The 13671-nt window shown below is 36.7% G+C and overlaps 1 pseudogene; it reads left to right on the top strand.

The window, feature by feature from the left end:
• Positions 1-7961: 7961 nt before the first annotated feature.
• On the top strand, positions 7962-8596 carry LOC130839517 (uncharacterized; annotated as a pseudogene).
• Positions 8597-13671: the final 5075 nt, after the last annotated feature.

Below are 13671 nucleotides of genomic sequence, written 5' to 3'. Positions count from 1 at the left end.
AAAGAATGACATTAAAAATGATATGAAATCTTAGAACTTCAAAATACAATATTTGAAGTGCAAATGTATAGACTGGGATCAATAGCAGATGAAGATGACAAAAGAAACAGTGTTGCAGAGAAACTGATGGAAATGATCCACTGTTGAAGAACGTAGATTAAACATAACCATTCTGATGAGCAGATATTAAACAGGTTTAAAAGGAAATAAACAGAATCTTGAGACCTGGGGGCAATATGGAAAAGTCTAACATGCCTTTCATGGATTCCTAGAGAAAGAAAATAAAGAAATTATTATAGAAAAAAATGTTTGAAATAATAATGGTTAAAAAATTACTCAGTACATTGAAAAACAAATTTAAAGACTTAAAAAGCTCAGCAAAACCAAGCAGGATATATTAAAAAGTGAAACAAAAGAAAGCAACAACAACAACAAAAAAAAAACACCTATGCTCACAATCATTATAATAAAACTTCACAAAATTTCAAAAATATTCTTGAAAGCAGCCTGAGAAAAAAGTCACAATACATAGAAGGGTAATGATGCAAATGTTAACAGAGTACTCAGAGAAAAAGCGTAAAGCTCAGAAGAGAGTAGAACTTTAGGAGGGACAGGAATAGTAAATCTCTAGGTAAATATGAAAAGATTATTTTTCTCCTCTTAAGTACTCTAAAATATCTGTAAATGTTAACAGTAAGATTATAACATTAAATCATAGGATTTTCAGATGTGGAATATTCAGATCATGGAATTTGTATATGTACTACCTATGACAACATAACATAAGATGGAGAGGGTATAGAGAACTATATGGTCTTTTATATTTTTCTTGAACTGGTAAAATATTAAATCTAAGTGGACTATGAAAAATTATGTATGTGTATTATAATCTCTAGAGACACACTAAACAGCAACAGCAACAGCAACAACAAAGAGATAGAACCAAAATATCAATACCAAAATTTACAGCAAATCATAAAAAGTATTCAAATAATCTGAAAAGGAGACAGGAAAGGATAAAGAAAAGAACAAAAGCTGAGGAAACAAACAGAAAATAAATGATAAAATGGTAGACCTAAATGAACATTTTATTAATTTCATTAGAGATCTACATACTGATTAAAGACAAGTATTATCAGATTATGGAAAAAACCCTAAATATGTGCTGTCTGCAAGAAACTCTCTTTAAATATGACATATATGTTAAGTGTAAAAGGATGGAAAATATACCATATAAATGCTAATCAAAAGAAAATGGGAGTAGTTATATTAATAAATAACAAAAACTTTAGGATAAAATAAGTTACTAGGGATAAAGATGGACATTACATAATTACAACATGGCCGACTCACCAAGAAGACATAAAAATCATGAGTATGCATGTTTCTAATTACAGAGCTGCAAAATACATGAGATAAAATCTGATAGAATTGAAAAGAGAAAGAGGCAAACCCACACTTATACTTTGAGATGTAGACAACTGTTAGTAATTGATAAAAAAGCTATACAGAAATATCAGTTAACAGAGAACACTTATATAATGCTATCAACCAATTTGAACCAATAATCATGTGTAGAACAAGCTACCCAACAACAGCAGAATGTATAGTCTTTTCCCAAGTGCATATGGAATATTCTTGAAGATAGATCATATTCTGGACAATAAGGAAAACTTACCAAAGTTAAAACAATTGCAATCATACCAAAGAATTCTCTGAAAATGACGTAAACTAAAAATAAATAGAATGATATCTGGAAAATCGCTAAGTATTTGGAAATGAAACAACACACTTCAAATAATATATATGTCAAAAAGGAAGTCGTAGGGGAAATTAGAAAATATTTGAATTGAATGAAGATGAAAATACAATATCAAAATTGGTGGAATTCAGCTAGAGCAGTGTTTTAAAAAGTTTATACTACTAAATGCTAATATTAGAAAATAAGAAGTTATTAAACCAATACTCTAATATTTCACTTTATTTTAGAATAAGAAGAGAAATTGAAATACAGTTAAGGAGAATAACAGAAACAATAATGGTAATAGAAAAAACTTGAAAATAGAAAAATCTGTAAAGTGATAACTTGAAACTGAAAGGAAATATTTGAAAAATACCAGTAAAATTGAAAGAGACTAGCTGAGAAGACTAAAATGTCATTATGATAACAGGAAGATGTGACCACACTATATATTCTAGACACATCAGGAGAATAATGAGATATTCAAGTAATTATACTCATAATTTTAACTTTAATGCAATATTTTAATTCCTGAAAGACATGAAACACAAAAGTTGACTCCAGAGAAAAATAGACAACTTGAATAGTCTTATATTATTTAAGAAAATTGAGTTCGTAGTTTAAAAACCATCCAACAAAGAAATCCCTAGGTCCAGATGATTTCACTGACAAATTCTGTGGAACACTTAGGAGAGAGAGAATATCAATCTTAACATAATCTTTTCCAAAATATCTTAACTTCTCAATTCAAATTCTGAGATCAACATTAGCTGGAGAAATCAGGCTCCACGACTTCAGACTATACTACAAAGCTATGGCCAACAGAAACAATTTGGTTCTCACACAAAAACAGAAATATAGATCAATGGAACAGGATAGAAAGCCCAGAAATAAACGCACACACCTATGGTCTATTAATTTATGAAAAAGGAGGCAAGGCTATATAAAGGAGAAAAGATGATCTCTTCAATAAATGGTGCTGGGAAAACTGGACAGCAACATATACAAATGAAATTAGAACATTCTTTAACACCATATACAAAAATAAACTCAAAATGGATTAAAGACCTAAATGTAAGACTGGATACTATAAAACTGTTAGAGAAAAATATCGGCAGAACACTCTCTGAGATAAATTACAGCACTATCTTTTTTGATCCATCTCCTATAGTAAGGGAAATAAAAACAAAAATAAACAAATGGAACCTAATCAAACTCAATGGCTTTTGCACAGCAAAGGAAACCATAAACAAAAAGAAAACACAACCCACAGAATGGAAGAAAATATTTACAAATGATGCAACTGACAAGGGATTAATCTCCAAAATTTACAAACAGCTCAGGCAGCTCTATATCAAAAAATAAAAATAAAAAAAGATGCAAGACTTAAATAGACATTTCTCCAAAGAAGACCTACAGATGGTCAAGAGTCACATGAAAAGATGCTCAACATTGAAAATTATTAGAGAAATGCAAATCAAAACCACAATGAGGTATCACCTCACACCACTCAGAATGACCAACATCAAAAAGCCTACAAACAGTAAATGCTGGAAAGCACGGAGAAAAGGGAACCCTCCTACACTGTTGGTGGGCATGTATATTGGTGTAGACACTATGGAGAATAGAATGGAGTTTCCTTAAGAAAATGAAACTAGAGCTACCATATGATCCAGGAATCCCACACCTGGGCAGTATCCAGAGAAAAAATTGGTTTGAAAGGATACATGCACCCCAATGTTAATTGCAGTGCTGTTTACAGTAGACAAGACCTGGAAACAACCTAAATGTCCATTGATAGATGAATGAATAAAGAAAATGTGGAAAGAAAAAAAAAAGAAAAAGAAGATGTGGTATATATATACACAGTAGAATATTACTCAGCCATTAAAAAGAATGAAATAATGCCACTTGCAGTAATATGGATGGGCCTGGGGATTATCATATTAAGTGAAGTAAATCAGACAAAGACAAATATCATATGATATTATTTATATGCTGAATGTAAAAAAATGATACAAATGAACTTATTTACAAAGCAGAAACAAACTCACAGACAGAGAACGAACTTATGGTTACCAGGGTGGGGGAAGGGATAGATTGGGAATTTGGAATTGACGTGTACACACTGCTGTATTTAAAACAGATAACCAAGAAGGACCTACTGTATATCACAGGGAACTCTGCTCAATACTCTGTAACAATATAAATGGAAAAATAATTTCAACAATAATAGATACATTCATATGTATACCACTTTGCTGTAAGCACAACATTGTTAATCAACTCTACTGCAATATAACATAAAAATTAAAAATAAAACAAAAAAAATGAAGTGGCTAGTACACAAAAACCAAGACATTGCTCTGATATCAAAGACACTATGAGGGAAAAAAAAATTACAGACCAATATTCACCATAAACATAGACACCAGAATGCTCAATAAAATATTTGAAAATCAAGATGTGACATATAAAAAATGATAAATACATCATAACTAAGTGGGGTTTATTCAAGGAATGAAAGGCAGGATCAACACTTAAATATCACTTGATGGACTAAAGATGTAAAATCACATCATTGTCATAATAGATGTGGAAACATGAAAAAATTAAATATGGATTCATGATAAAGACTCTAGTAAAGAAAGAATAGAAGGAAATTTCCCTAATCTGACTAAGGGCATCAGGAAAATTCTACAGCTAACATCATAATCATCAGTGAGAGACTGAATGCTCTCATTCTAAGACTGGGAACAAGGCAAAAATGTGCATCCTTACCAGTCCTGTTTATCATCACACTAGAAGTCCCAGCTGGTGCAATAAGGCAAGAGAAGAAGAGACATACAGTATGGAAAGAAAGAAAGAAAATTGTCTCCATGCACCAAAGATATGATTTTTAAAATTTATTTATTTATGTATTTATTTATTTATTGGCTGATTTGGGTCTGCATTGCTGTGTGTGGGCTTTTCTCTAGTTGCTAAGTGTGGCGGCTAGTCTCATTGTGGTGCGCAGGCTTCTCATTGTGGTGGCTTCTCTTGTTGCGTAGCACAGGCTCTAGGCATATGGGTTTCAATAGTTGTGGCACGTGGGCTCAGTAGTTGTGGCTTACAGGCTTAGTTGCTCCACGGCATGTGGGATCTTCCTGGGCCAGGGATCGAACCCATGTCTCATGCATTGGCAGGTGGATTCTTAACCACTATGCAACCAGGGAAGTCCCATGATTTTCTAGATAGTAAATTCTAATGAATCTGTAAGACAAGCTCCAAAACTAATGTGTGTCCAGTAAGGCCACAAGCTTCATGTCAATATGTAAAAGTCAGTTGTATTTCTATATACTGGAGTCAAACAGTTGGAAACCAAAACATTTATTTTAAAGATGCCATTTATGATAGCACTTATAAACGTGAAACACCTAAGTATAGATGTAACAGAATGTGTATGCTGATAAGTACAAAACACTGATGTAATAAATCAAAAAAGATCTAGATAAATCAAAATTGGAACACTCAGTATAGTTAAAATGTGAATTCTTGCCAAAATGATCCATAGACTCAACAAAGTCCCAGTCAAAATACCATGAGATTTTTAAAGACATCAACAAACTGATTTTAAAATTTGTATGGAAATGCAAAAGAACTGCAATAGCCAAAATAAATTTTTAAAAAGAAAAAGTTAAATTTCAAGATGTATGCAAATATCAATGTAACAAAAAAAGAATCAAGAAATAGAGCCACATATATACAATGGAATATTACTTAGACATAAAAAGGAATGAAATTGAACTATATGTAATGAGGTGGATAGGCCTAGAGACTGTCATACAGAGTGAAGTAAGCCAGAAAGAGAAAAACAAATACCTTATGCTAACTCATATATATGGAATCTAAAAAAATGGTACTGATGAACCCAGTGACAGGGCAAGAATAAAGATGCAGATGTAGAGAATGGACTTGAAGACACGGGGCTGGGGTACAGGGGGCAAAGGGGAAGCTGGGACAAGTGAAACAGTAGCATAGACATAGATACACTACCAACTGTAAAATAGATAGCTAGTTGGAAGTTGCTGTATAACAAAGGGAGATCAACTCGATGATGGGTGATGCTTTAGAGGGCCAGGACAGGGAGGGTGGGAGGGAGTCGCGGGAGCGAGGCAATATGTGGATATATGTATAAATATAGGTCATTCACTTTGGTATACCTCAAAAACTGGTACAAGAGCGTAAAGCACTTATATTCCAATAAAGAGCTTAAAAAAAAAAGAAATAGATCCACACAAAGATGTTCGAACACAATTCAATGGACAACAGGTAGTCTTTTCAACAAATTGTGCTGAAATAAATATTTATAAGCAAAATTAAAGCTCAGTCCCTATCTGATATCTTACACAAAAATGAACTCAAAATGGTTATAGACCTAAATGTAAAATCTAAGCAATAAAACTTCTAGAAGAAAATATTAGAGAAAATTTGGTGACCTGAAGTTAATAATGATTTCTAAGATATGACACCAAAAACATAAAACATAACAACTTGATAAATTGTACTTTATCAAAATTAAAAATATCTTCTATGTTAATGAAATAATAAGCTACATAGTGGGAGAAAAATATTTGTACACCCTATATCTGAGAATTGATTTGCATTTTGAATCTAGAGAAAAGTCTCAATAATAAAAAAGGAGACTCAATTTAAATTAGCAAAAGATTTGAACAAATTCTTTACCGAAGAAAATATGTGGATAACAAACACATGAAAAAAAAATCAACACTATTAATTATAGAAATATGTATAATACATATAAAAGAACATCTGCCAATTTCAAAGTTTCTTGAGGTTGTGAAGCATCTGGAGCTGCCATACATTACTGGTGGTAACTCATAATGGTACAGCCAGTGTGGAAAACAATTTGGCTGTTTCTTTTAAGGTAAACACATCCTATGTTATGACTCAGAAATCCCATGCCTAGCATCAGAAGCCTTAGGATTAACTTCTGATTCACTCTATTAATCAGCCAAGTCACGGAAGTCAGCTTAGATTCAAAAGGAGGGAGGGAGGGAGATAGATCAATATGGTGGAGTAGGAGGACATGGAACTTACCATCCCCACAAACACATCAAAAAATACATCTACATGTGGAAAAATTCTCACTGAAAGCTAACTGAAAACTGGTGGAAAGATGCCTGTACAACAGAGCTGTAAGAAAGATCCGCACAGAATTAGCTAGGAAGGGAAGAAAGTGATGAGGTTGGGACTTGTGATACTAGGAGGAGAATCAGAAGAAAAGGTAGATTACAGTGGGCAGAGATCTTCCCTGGGGAGTGAATGCTTCAGCTCACGTATTAGGCACTCCAGTTCTAGGGTCCAACACAGGGAGGAGGAACCCTGTTGGCTGGCTGAAGAACCAGTGGGTCTAATGCGAGGGCTGTGGGAAGCCTGGACTCTGCTAGTGAGCAGGGCTCATGCACTGCTGGCTCCTGAAGCAGGGCAGAGAGGGCAGACTGAAAAGTGCTTGAGTGGCTGCCCAGTGTCCCACGAGCACCCTAGTGAATCCCCCATAGTGAACTTAGGCAATGGCTCCAGCCCTGGCCCCGCTTCCTTCACAAAGCAGCTCCATACTGGAGGCACACGGAAAAAAGAGCTCAGCTGTGAGACACCCAGGCGACTCCAACCTGAAGTGGCCTCTGAATAGGGAAGGGACAGCCATCACGGGTGCTTACACAGGCCGTGCATCAGAAGCAGTCCTGATCTTTGGTGGTGGCTGCACCGTCACAGCCTGCACCCCAACACACACCGAGAGCCCACACAGCCCTGTCTGCCCTATCTGCAGTATGGCTCTACAGCAGAGCAGGGGCGACAGGGGCCAAGGGGGAAAATAAGCTGTGAGAGAAGGAGACTCAGACTGCAGCTATGGTCTGAGCTGGGTGAGGGTGGCCGTCACTGGAGTTTGCACAGGCAGCGCATCAGACACAGCCCAGACTTCTGTCTGTAGCCAGTCCACTGCAGCCCAGGCACAGTCATCAGCTGAGAGCTGCGTGGGCCTCTCTCTTGCTCCGCCACTGTTCCCCTCCAGGCAAGGGTGCTGGTGCTGGGAGAGGAGAGCAAACACTTAGAGAAAACAGAGCCGGGGTCCCAGCAGCTGGGGCGGCGGGAGGAGTGGCAGCGGCCAGGCAGCCCAGCTTTGCCGAGGCTCCGGGCCTCGTGGCCCCAGGCACCCGGCATGCGCCCGCCCCGCCGCCGCGATGCGCGAGAGGAGCCCAAGAAGGGATCGGATCCGCGAGGTTGTCAGCTAAACCGGCTCCCGCAAAAGCGGAAAGGAAGCCAGAAAAAGCGTCAGAAAAGCATAAATCTTCAGACAAAAAAGTGCAAACAAAAGGGAAAAGGGGAGCAAAGGGAAAACAGGCCGACGTGGCTAACCAAGAGACTAAAGAAAACTTACCTGCAGAAAACGGAGAAACTGAAAACGAGGAGAGCCCAGCCTCTGACGAAGCGGGAGAGAAAGAAGCCACGTCTGATTGATATCACACACCTAGTCCTATCAGTGGTCCCTGTCTCCCTTCTTGTGCAATCCAGAGGAATATTTTTATCAACTATTTTGTAAATGCAAGCTTTTTTAGTAGCTCTAGAAACATTTTTAAAAAGGAGGAAAACCCACCTCATCCCATTTTTTAAGTGTAAGTGCTTTTCTTAAGAGATAAAATCATTTCCTGGTTGTTTATTTTTTGGTACAACCAGAAAATAGTGGGATATTGAATATAGGAGGCTTTGATTGTCTTGGGTGTCAGCTTAACATTCCATAGATGGGGTATAGCTTTTATATCCTATAATACAAAGCATACTAAATGGCAGTTTTGAGTCAGTTGTGCATTTAATGTCTCAAACACTTTAAATTGCTTCTCTCCCATGTTGTTTTTTGGTAGAATTGTTTCCTAAAACAAATCACTCACTCCTTGATCTCGGGCTCTCCTGGTCAGAATTTCATGCACTCTGTAACATCTTTGGTCCTGGTAGTCCAATTCTTCTAGTAAATTTGTTAATGTGCTGTGAATGATCGACAATTGGAGTATGTAGTGTATATGATATTAAATTGTGAATTAGTGGGACTTCAGATGTAACAGCATACCAATATTTGAAGATATTGGTACTTGATATCCTGTTAAGGAAAGTTCGCCTGCAGATTTTAAGCTGGAAAGTCACTGGAATAAATGTTCAGAAAAAAATCACAACTACATGACTTTTTAGATTTTTCGTACGTATGTTAAGAATTGTGTGCAGATTGAAATGTTTGTGTACTGATCCTCAAAACAACCAATAAAATCTCAGTTATAAAAGGAAACAAAAACAAACCAGAACCGAGATAGCTTCCTCCACAAGAGGGTAGACAGCAGTATCAAGCAGTATCAGCAGTATTTTGTCTTGCAGAACTGAAAACCACAGCCACAGAAAGATAGAGAAAATGAAAAAGCAAAGGACTTTGTACCAGATGAAGGAACAGGATAAAGCCCCAGAAAAACAACTAAATGAAGAGGAGATAGGCATCCTTCCATTTTTTTTTTTACTATTTTTTTATTTTTTATTTTTTGGGGGTACACCAAGTTCAATCATCTGTTTTTATATACATATCCCCGTATTCCCTCCCTTCCTTGACTACCCCCCTCGAGTCCCCCCCACCCTCCCCACCCCAGTCCTCTAAGGCATCTTCCATCCTCGAGTTGGGCTCCCTTTGTTATACAACAACTTCCCACTGACTATCTATTTTACAGTTGGTAGTATATATATGTCTGTGCTACTCTCTCGCTTCGTCTCAGTTTCCCCTTCACCCCCCGCCCCCCCCATACCTCAAGTTCTCCAATCCATTCTCTGTATCTGCGTCCTTGTTCTTGTCACTGAGTTCATCAGTACCATTTTTAGATTCCGTATATGTGAGTTAGCATACAATATTTGTCCTTCTCTTTCTGACTTACTTCACTCTGTATGACAGATTGTAGTTCTATCCACCTCATTACATATAGCTCCATCTCATCCCTTTTTATAGCTGAGTAATATTCCATTGTATATATATGCCACATCTTCTGTATCCATTCCTTTGTTGATGGGCATTTAGATTGCTTCCATGTCCTGGCTATTGTAAAGAGTGCTGCAATAAACATTACGGTACAAGTTTCTTTTGGGATTATGGTTTTCTTTGGGTATATGCCCAGTAGTGGGATTACTGGATCATATGGTAGTTCTATTTGTAGTTTTGTAAGGAACCTCCAAATTGTTTTCCATAGTGGCTGTACCAACTTACAGTCCCACCAACAGTGCAGGAGAGTTCCCTTTTCTCCACACCCTCTCCAACATCTGTGGTTTCCAGACTTTGTGATGATGGCCATTCTGATTGGTGTGAGGTGATACCTCATTGTGGCTTTGACTTGCATTTCTCTGATGATGAGTGATGTTGAGCATCTTTTCATGTGTTTGTTGGCCATCTGTATGTCTTCTTTGGAGAAATGTCTATTTAGGTCTTCTGCCCATTTGTGGATTGGGTTATTTGCTTTTTTGGTATTAAGCTTCATGAGCTGCTTGTATATTTTGGAGGTTAATCCTTTGTCCGTTGTTTCATAGGCAATTATTTTTTCCCATTCTGAGGGTTGCCTTTTAGTCTTGTTTATGGTTTCTTTCGCTGTGCAAAAGATTTTAAGTTTCATGAGGTCCCATTCATTTATTCTTGATTTTATTTCCATGATTCTAGGAGGTGGGTCAAAAAGGATCTTGCTTTGATGTATTTCATAGAGTGTTCTGCCTATGCTTTCCTCTAGGAGTTTGATAGTGTCTGGCCTTACATATAGGTCTTTAATCCATTTGGAGTTTATTTTTGTGTCTGGTGTTAGGAAGTGTTCTGATTTCATTCTTTTACATGTTGCTGTCCAATTTTCCCAGCACCACTTATTGAAGAGGCTGTCTTTTTTCCATTGTATACTCGTGCCTCCTTTGTCAAAGATAAGGTGCCCATATGTGTTTGGGCTTACTTCTGAGTTCTCTATTCTATTCCATTGATCTTCCTTTCTGTTTTTGTGCCAGTACCATACTGTCTTGATCACTATGGCCTTGTAGTATAGTTTGAAGTCAGGAAGCCTGATTCCACCAACTCCATTTTTCCTTCTCAAGATTGCTTTGGCTATTCGGGGTCTTTTGTGTTTCCATACAAATCATAAGATTTCTTGCTCTAGTTCTGTGGAAAATGCCATTGGTAATTTGATCGGGATTGCATTGAATCTGTAAATTGCTTTGGGTAGTACAGTCATTTTCACGATATTGATTCTTCCAATCCAGGAACATGGTATGTCCCTCCATCTGTTTGTGTCTTCTTTGATTTCTTTCATCAATGTCTTAAAGTTTTCTGCATACAGATCTTTTGCCTCCTTAGGCAGGTTTATTCCTAGGTATTTTATTCTTTGTGTTGCAATGGTGAATGGGAGAGTTTCCTTAATTTCTCTTTCTGCTCTTCCATTGTTAATGTATAGGAATGCAAGAGATTTCTGTGCATTAATTTTGCATCCTGCTACTTTACTAAACTCATGAATTAGTGCTAGCAGTTTTCTGGTAGAGTCTTTAGGTTTTTCTATATATAATATCATGTCATCTGCAAAGAATGACAATTTTACTTCTTCTTTTCCAATTTGTATTCCTTTTATTTCTTTTTCTTCCCTGATTGCTGTGGCTAAAACTTCCAAAACTATGTTGAATAATAATGGTGAGAGTGGACACCCTTGTCTTGTTCCTGTTCTTAGAGGGAATTCTTCCAGTTTTTCCCCATTGAGAACGATGTTGGCTTTTGGTTTTTCATATATGGCTTTTATTATGTTGAGGTAATTTCCTTCTATGCCCATTTTCTGGAGAGTTTTTATCATAAATGGATGTTGAACTTTGTCAAAAGCTTTTTCTGCATCTATTGAAATGATCATATGGTTTTTATCCTTCAATTTGTTGATATGATGTATCACGTTGATTGATTTGCGTATTTTGAAGAATTCTTGCATCCCAGGGATAAACCCCACTTGATCATGGTGTATGATTTTTTTAATGTGCTGTTGGAGTCTGTTAGCTAGTATTTTGTTGAGGATTTTTGCATCTATATTCATCAGTGATATTGGTCTGTAGTTTTCTTTTTTTGTGACATCTTTGCCTGGTTTTGGTATCAGGGTGATGGTAGCCTCGTAGAATGAGTTTGGGAGTGTTCCGCCTTCTGCAATATTTTGGAAGAGTTTGAGAAGGATAGGTGTTAGCTCTTCTCGAAATGTTTGATAGAATTCGCCCGTGAACCCATCTGGTCCTGGACTTTTGTGTGTTGGGAGATTTTTAATCACTGCCTCAATTTCTGTACTTGTGATTGGTCTGTTCATGGTTTCTATTTCTTCCTGGTTCACTCTTGGAAGATTGTATTTTTCTAAGAATTTATCCATTTCTTCCAGGTTATCCAATTTATTGGCATATAGTTGCTTGTAGTAGTCTCTCATGATCTTTTGTATTTCTGAGGTGTCCGTTGTTACTTCTCCTTTTTCATTTCTAATTCTGTTGATTTGCATCTTCTCCCTGTTTTTCTTGATGAGTCTGGCTAATGGTTTATCAATTTTGTTAATCTTCTCAAAGAACCAGCTTTTAGTTTTATTTATTTTTTCTATGGTTTCCTTCCTTTCTTTTTCATTTATTTCTGCTCTGATCTTTATGATTTCTTTCCTTCTGCTCACTTTGGGGTTTCTTTGTTCTTCTTTCTCTGGTTGTTTTAGGTGTAAGGTTAGGTTGTTTATTTGATAATTTTCTTGTTTCTTAAGGTAGGACTGTATTGCTATAAACTTCCCTCTTAGAACTGCTTTTGCTACATCCCATAGGTTTTGGGTTGTTGTGTTTTCGTTGTCATTTGTTTCTAGATATTTTTTGATTTCCTCTTTGATTTCTTTAGTGATTTCTTGGTTGTTTAAGAGTGAATTGTTTAGCCTCCATGTGTTTGTCTTTTTTGCAGTTTTTTTCCTGTAATTGATATCTAGTCTCATGGCGTTGTGGTCTGAGAAGATGCTTGATATGATTTCAGTTTTCTTGAATTTGCTGAGGTTTGATTTGTGACCCAAGATGTGATCTATCCTGGAAAATGTTCCATGTGCACTTGAGAAGAAAGTGTAGTCTGTCGTTTTTGGATGGAATGTCCTATAAATATCAATTAAGTTGAGATAGTCTAATGTGTCACTTAAAGCTTGTGTGTCTTTATTTATTTTCTGTGTGGATGATCTGTCCATTGATGTAAGTGGGGTGTTCAAGTCTCCCACTATTATTGTGTTACTGTCGATGTCCCCTTTTATAGCTGTTAGCATTTGCCTTATGTATTGAGGTGCTCCTATATTGGGGGCATAGATATTTACCATTGTGATATGTTCTTCTTGAATGGATCCCTTGGTCATTATGTAGTGTCCTTCCTTGTCTCTTGTAATAGTCTTTACTTTCAAGTCTAATTTGTCTGATATGAGTATTGCTACTCCAGCTTTCTTTTGACTTCCATTTGCATGGAATATCTTTTTCCATCCCTTCACTTTCAGTCTATATGTATCCCTTGGTCTGAAGTGGGTTTCTTGTAGGCAGCATATAGAAGGGTCTTGTTTTTGTATCCATCCAGCCAGTCTGTGTCTTTTGGTTGGAGCATTTAATCCATTTACATTTAAAGTGATTATTGACATGTGTGTTCCAATGACCATTTTCTGAATTGTTTTGGGTTTGTATTTGTAGGTGTTTTCCTTTTCTTGTGTGTCCTACTTAGAGAAGTTCCTTTAGCACTTGTTGTAAGGCTGGTTTGGTGGTGCTGAATTCTCTGAACTTTTGCTTGTCTGGAAAGCTTTTGATTTCTCCCTCAAATCTGAATGAGATTCTTGCTGGGTAGAGTATTCTTGGCTGTAGGTTTC

The sequence above is a fragment of the Hippopotamus amphibius genome, chromosome 1 (genome assembly GCF_030028045.1).
Source record: "Hippopotamus amphibius kiboko isolate mHipAmp2 chromosome 1, mHipAmp2.hap2, whole genome shotgun sequence".
Lineage (NCBI taxonomy): Eukaryota > Metazoa > Chordata > Mammalia > Artiodactyla > Hippopotamidae > Hippopotamus > Hippopotamus amphibius.
The sequence above is the reverse complement of the archived record's forward strand: the minus strand, read 5'-3'. Positions and strand labels throughout refer to the sequence as shown.